The sequence below is a fragment of the Mycteria americana genome, chromosome 2 (genome assembly GCF_035582795.1).
Source record: "Mycteria americana isolate JAX WOST 10 ecotype Jacksonville Zoo and Gardens chromosome 2, USCA_MyAme_1.0, whole genome shotgun sequence".
Taxonomy (NCBI): domain Eukaryota; kingdom Metazoa; phylum Chordata; class Aves; order Ciconiiformes; family Ciconiidae; genus Mycteria; species Mycteria americana.
The window spans coordinates 29,410,530-29,417,115 of NC_134366.1; positions in this window are offsets into that span (position 1 = coordinate 29,410,530).

Sequence of the window (6,586 nt, forward strand, 5' to 3'; positions counted from 1 at the left end):
AGCGAAGACCACTGAGGCTTAGAAACTACCTCCTGGCCTTACTCTGTGGTAACGGATTGGTACCTTCATCTGTTACTTGAGGTAAAATCCAAGCATTGATGATGCTGACAGATGACTAGTAGAAAACAGCCTGGCTTGCTTTGCAAGATACAGCCATGCAAACACAAATTGGAAGCGACACAACTGGGAGGAAATAACCATAGTTCTGCAATGTGTTTCCAGAACCTAAATGCAAGGGAAAAAGTGAGTAAAAGCTGGGAAAGTACAGCCGTTACTGGGATGTACACGTACAGCCATTCCTAGTTGGTGCTTGGCTAAAGGAAGTTGTTTGATCAAAGATTGTCATGCAGTTAAAATATGTATATCTTGTCTCTGTTTGCATTAGTGTAACCGGTCCTGGAAAACTATCTAGTTCAGGAGAGACTGTAAAAGGCTGGAGAAGGCTCAGGGAAGAGTTCTAGGAATGAGTGAGGCACTGGAAAAAACACACAGCGAGGTTTTGTAGGAGTTCAACATGTTTAACTTAACAGTTGAGGAGTGACTTAGTTCCCGTTAGTAAATACCTACATAGGAAATACTTAGTAATGAGCTACCTAAATTTAACAGAGATGGAATACTAAATTTAAGCAGTAAGGAAATGAAGCTAGATGAATTCACACTGGGAATGTGGATTTATTTTAGCACTAAGGGTAATTAGGTACTGGGCCAACTTGCAAAGGTGGATTTTTTCAAGTACTGATATGTTTAAAATGAGATGATTTTACAAAGGATGTGCTCAAAGAAGATGTTTTTATAAGCCTTACTAACTCATGATTATTTGGGGCTTTTTACATTTCAGTTGACTTTAAAGAGGTAGCTTTTTGTAACTACCTTAAGCATTCTTGCCTCACTGAAAAAGTAGCATGCGGCAATATTTTTAACTAGGGAATTAACACTTTTTTTAAAAACTGTCTGGAATAGCTCTTTGAAGAGAATTTCCGGCTTCTGAAAATTTTTAGTTTGTTTCACACATGAATGAAGTCTCCAATAAAGAAGTAGTGGTTGAGTAGCTTTATAGTTGTTTTGATTTCTGTTGTCTCCTCAATAGCACCGTAATTTTTGAGAGATGGCAAGAAACTGGAGAGTAGGTAGTGTCTTTTTGGAGTGCAACAGGTCACAGAAATAATGTGTCACTCAAGTGGGGCTGATAGGAAGATGCTGATCGAGAAGGTAGAGTGTTTCCTCAGTAAAGACCACATTGAAAGTGAGCGAACATGCAAGATAAACTGACAATTCAATTGACAACAAGAAAGAATAGCAATCAGATGAAGCTGGATAGAGAGATGACCCCTTTTTTAAGACGAACTTGAAATTTTATCTCGGGTTGTAACAAGTTCTGATGTTAAATTGGCTGCCTTGAGCTGTAGCCTGGAAGCTGAGATGCAGAGGAGCTGGAAGCCTGGGAGAAGAGGAAGTTGTGCAATTTTTTTTTTTTTTTTCCCCTTGAATCAGCGACTGAGCTTGTTAACAAAGCACAATTAGGCTAATAACTGCGCCTGTAGAAAAATAAGTTCTGGTTTTTAAATTTTTTTTTTTATTGTGTATGTGCATAGTGAAGTGTGTAGTTAAACTTTGCAGTTTTTTCTAGAACTGTTGGTTGAGAAATAGGGCTAGCTCAGGGCAACGCATGTTTAGTAATACCCATGGTAATCTATTTCTTGTACCCTTATTTTTACTTCTCCAAATAAACTGTAAGTAAATAGCGTTATCTAAATCCAGACCGCGAGGCGTAGCAGTCATGTTAATTAATTCTGGGTGTCTAACTGCTTACTGCAGGAAGAGATGAGATCTGGGAGCTCTTGAGCTTTTTGTGGAAGGAGGTTCTTCCTCCAAGGAGGAGAAAGCTGAAAGAAACTAGACTCCCTGTTAAGGTTTGGTGCCAAAAGGCAGGGTGATGCAATTACTCCTTTCTGATTTCTATTTGGATGTCGTCTTTCTAGTCCTGCCCTATCTCTGATACAGAGGTTTCTCAGGGAGTAAGCACCTCCCTTTACGTAAGATTGGTGCTGTCTTTGGGCTTGTTACATAGGGAAGGAAAAACTCATTCTTGTGAAAAATTAAAGTAAGGGGGTTTCCTTTGGAAATGAAACACTGTTTTTAGGAAATAGGGAAAAAAAAATGCTTGACTCTGCTTTTGTGATTCCTTTGGATTTTAATTCATTGTACCTCCTGAGAATGCTGAAAAACATACAGCATTTTGGTGTGTCAGTCACTGAAAAAATAAGAATTTTCAGGTGTAGCCTTACATCTCTATGCCAGTACAGAGATGGTACCATACTACAGGTGTTCACTGCGTGGTTTTATTTTGGATGGGGCACGTGCGTGTATTTTAAGGATTGCCACCTCGTTCAGGGGCTCTTGTTCATGAAATGACATTGGGTACAATGGTGGACGTGTTTTCTGTTCTAGTGAAGAATGCCAAGGAGAGAGTTTAGACACTTTTTGAATTCAGTACCTAAGAAATCTGCTTCCCTCTAGGGAGGACTTTCTGTTCTGACCCAGTTCTGGAGGGGAATACTAAACCCTTGGGGGCGGGGAGGAGATGAGGATGGTGGTAGTAGGTCTTTCACTTCCTAAGCAATGGGAAAGCAAAGGCAGCCTAGGCCCTACCTGTACCTGATTGGAGAGTAACCTTGTATGTGTGTATTTGTATGTACAGGATGTTCTTTGGGTTAGGAAGAGAGTGGATACCTTAATACTCCAGAGGAGCATTAGCCTAGATAAGTGTCATTCGTTCTCCAGATCAGGCCATCTATAGATTGCAGTCTCTTTGGTGGCATCCTACTGAAAGGCTGTTGAATGCAGCACTGGAGCGTGATTTGGTTTTGTATCCAGTAAGTGAGAAAATGTATCAACTAGACTGCACAACAAACTAGAAACTCAGGGGAAAAAAAAACTTGTTTGGGAATCCTGTGAGTACTTCAGCGTGGGGCACCCCAGCAGCCTAGGGTCTTTGGTACTTGCGTAGGTGCCCTGTGGTGCCTGTGGAAATACACTGAGGGAAACTAAATGTCTAAAGATTTATGTGCCTTCAGGATTAGGGACTGTTGCATAGAGTTGTAAGAATATTCTGGATGTGGAAAGTCAATTTGTGGATCAAATTTGATCAAAAATGTCATAACTGTCATAAATGGCAGCTGGAGCAGGTTCCTCAGGCAGTGTCCAGTCAGGTTTGGCATATCTCCAGGGTCAGAGACTCCATGACCTCCCTGGGCAAGCTGTTCCAGTGTTCGACTACACTCACAGTAAAAAGAGTAATTTGGTATGTTTACATGGAATTTCCTGCATTTCAGTTTGTGCCCATTGTCTCTGGGCACCACTGAGAAAAGTCTGGCTCCATCTTTTTTGACACCAGTCCCCCTCTTCCCATTTCAGATATTGATCCACATGGATAAGATTCCCCCCTGAGCCTTCTACAGTGCTGAGTAGAGAGGAGGGATTCAGCTTGGAGCAGGTGATCCTTGAAAATCAACCAGGTCTCTTGGACTCCTTTCCAGGGCTGTATCCCATGGGATTTTTCCAAGCAGGTCCCCGAAGGAGCCAAAGTGTGCTCTCCTAAAGTCCACGGTTGTGATCCTGCTTTTTGCTTTTCCCCCTTCCTCTCTGGATCCTAAACTTCACCGTCTTGTGGTAACTTTGGCCAAGGCTGCGCCCAGCCTCCATGTTCCTGACCAGTTGTTCTTTGTAGGTATGAGCTCTAGCTGAGCATCTCCCCTCACCAGCTCCTTGACTGACTCTGTCAGGAAGTTATCAGGGTACTGCAGAAACCTCCTGGGCTGCTGGTCTCCTGCTGTGTTGTCCCTCCGGCAGATCTCGGGGTGGTTCAAGGCCCCCAGGGCACAGGGCCTGTGAATGTGAGGCGTCTTCCAGCTGTCTGAAGAAGGCCTCATCTCCTCCCTTGTGATCAGGTGGTCTGTAGCAGACACTCACCACAATGCTGCCCCTGTTGGTCTGCCCTCTAATCCTGACTCTCAGCTGGTTTACCACAGATCCCAAGGTCATCCCGAGGCATCCATGCCTTCCCAGTACTCTCCCACATAAAGCTACCCCTCCTCACCATCCTGGCCAGTCCTACCTGAAGAGCCCCTATCCAGCCATGGCAGTGCTCCAGTTGTGTACGCTGTCCCACCACAATTCCCTGATCCCAGGGAGGTCAGAGCCCTGCAACTGCATGCAGGCCTCTTAACGCCTCCTGTTTGCTCCCCAGGCTGCGTGCGTTAGCTTACAGCCCCTTCGGGGACCTCCCCGATCTCCCAGAAGCGCTGGGAGAGCTCCCCACAGTGCTGTTGTCTGGGCACTTTGCTTATTCGGGCTCAGCTGGGGTGAGCCCCTATTTTGTTGATCTCTGAGGTCTGTCTTGACCACATCACCCTGCACCCTTTGTTTGCCAAACCTTTGTCACTCCATCATGGGTCTGTGGGCCGGAGAGGCCTTGGCAGTGTCTCATAACATCCCAGATCCAAGTCCCCAGCGAGCTGCAGACCTCCCCAGATGAGAGGTCGGGTTGGCAGCAGGGAGCTGCCCGCTGCTGTCAGTCGCTGCTGCCTCCTGGTATGGCTGCATGGCTCAGGCCTGGCAGGCGCAGCGGCTTTGTGGGACACAGCTCCCAGCCCGCTGCCTGCTCCCAGGGCACTGGCACTGTTCTGGAGATGCCGATCTGCAGGTGGAGCAGGAGCTGTCCTCCTGGTGCCAGAAGTCACCAGCTCCCAGCCTCTGCCATCATGGGAGTCTCTGTTTCCCAACCCGATAAGCACGGGCTCTGCCTGCCCCTCCTGCGTGGCAGTCTCCTTTCTGCCGTCTCTGATGGCCGGGAGAGGTTTCCTCCTTCTCACTGCAAACCGAGAGGATGTGACCTGGCCTCCTGCAGCCTTTGGGACCTAAGGCAGGCAGCGTCGCGGTGGTGTTTCAGCTCTGGCAGCAAGCTGGGGACAGGAACCGTCGTGAGCCACGGTAAGACTGGCCCCGAGCTACTTGATGCTGTCGTGGGTCAGGCTTTTTTTTTTTTTTTTTTTAATATGCCCTGGGGCAGAAACTTAGGCACCTTGACAGAGATTTTGTCCATGCTGATGGTGTGTACATTGGATTAAGTCTTCCCTGCGGAGAGGCACTTGCTTCATTTTGGCAGTCCTCCCTGTGGAAAGGAACTTGTTTTGTTTCAGCGATGCTACACAACAGGAGGACTTATTTCGGAGCCATAAAAGCATTTTCCTGTATCTTAAAACACTTTCCTTTTTTCCCTTGGATTTCAGCCATCAAAGAAAACACCACTATGTACCTCAACCTCAATTAAGTCCCTCCATTAGATACTTCACGTGTTTACGGGGAACGGAGAGGGAACCCCAACCACTTACAGGCAGGCTGTACTGTTCATTAAAAACCACCCCAGCACAGACAGTTCAATCTGCTCCTGCAAATCTCAAGTAGGAAAATGACCCATTATGGATTTTTAGTGTTTTCCGATTGCATTTAATGTTTCCTAACAGGATGGGCTGTTAAAAATGGGAGGGGGCAAGAGGAGGGGCTTGAAGCAGTGTCAGTGCAGGCTTTCTTCCTGAATGCCTCTGTTTGCTTTTTAGTCTTGTTTCCCTTTATACTTTGTTTTGGCAATGTTCCCATGACTTAAACTGCAAGCTGTGAGATGGACCTGCGCTCTCTGAGGTCCATCCAGCCTTTGAAGCACAGCGATATTAACTAATGTATGTATGTGGCAAAGGCTGGTGAAGCCAAGAGCTCTCCTACCTCCAAGGAGACCCAGATCACTTCCCTTAAAAATGAAAGGAAAAGCTGCAAAGTGCTCAGTGTGGGAGGGGGAGGGGAGGTTAACGGTGGACAAAAGGAAGATTTCGTTTAAGGCTTTTTGTGATTATTATTTCCCTACATGAAGAGCAGTAACAGCTGTGTATAGCCTGCAGGTAAGCTTGGCTGTGGTTTGGTGACAAGTAGAGGTGACCACAGGCCCTCCCGAAGGGCTCTGGTAGCCCTGCTGCCAGCATCTCCCCATTGTGCAGGCTCACGTGCCTGTGTGACCTCTGCTGCCTCAAACATTTTTTTTTTCTTTCCTTTTTTTTTCTGGGCCAAGTTTTCAGCCAGATCAGTGCCATTACAGGCTCTTCTTTCAGTTGGAAAGGGCCTGCTAGGACACCATGGGGTGGTGGCCCACATTTAGATGGGTTTGGGATGCTCATGGACCTGAGCGCTGAGCAGGCTTCTGTGACTTAACAGCACAGGCTGGCGTTTTTGGGGAAAAGCCTTGAATTGCTCATGTGCCTCTGGCTCCTTTGCAGCCCTGGCTGTTGTCACCAAATGCAGGGACAACCTCGCAGATGGGTTAGATGGGCGCAAGACCCAGCTGAACCGTAGATCTGAAAAATCCCTCCAGGGCTTGTCTCATTCTTCAGAATCTCTGTTGTCTTCTAAAAATCAAATCAAACTACTGCCCTGCCATGGTGAGCGTCGCTCTCTGTTGTCAGACTTTTGGTGTTCTGAAGCTCTGGTACTCAAGTTCAAGGCAGAGATGATCATGGAAGACCACACACGCTGCCTAAAC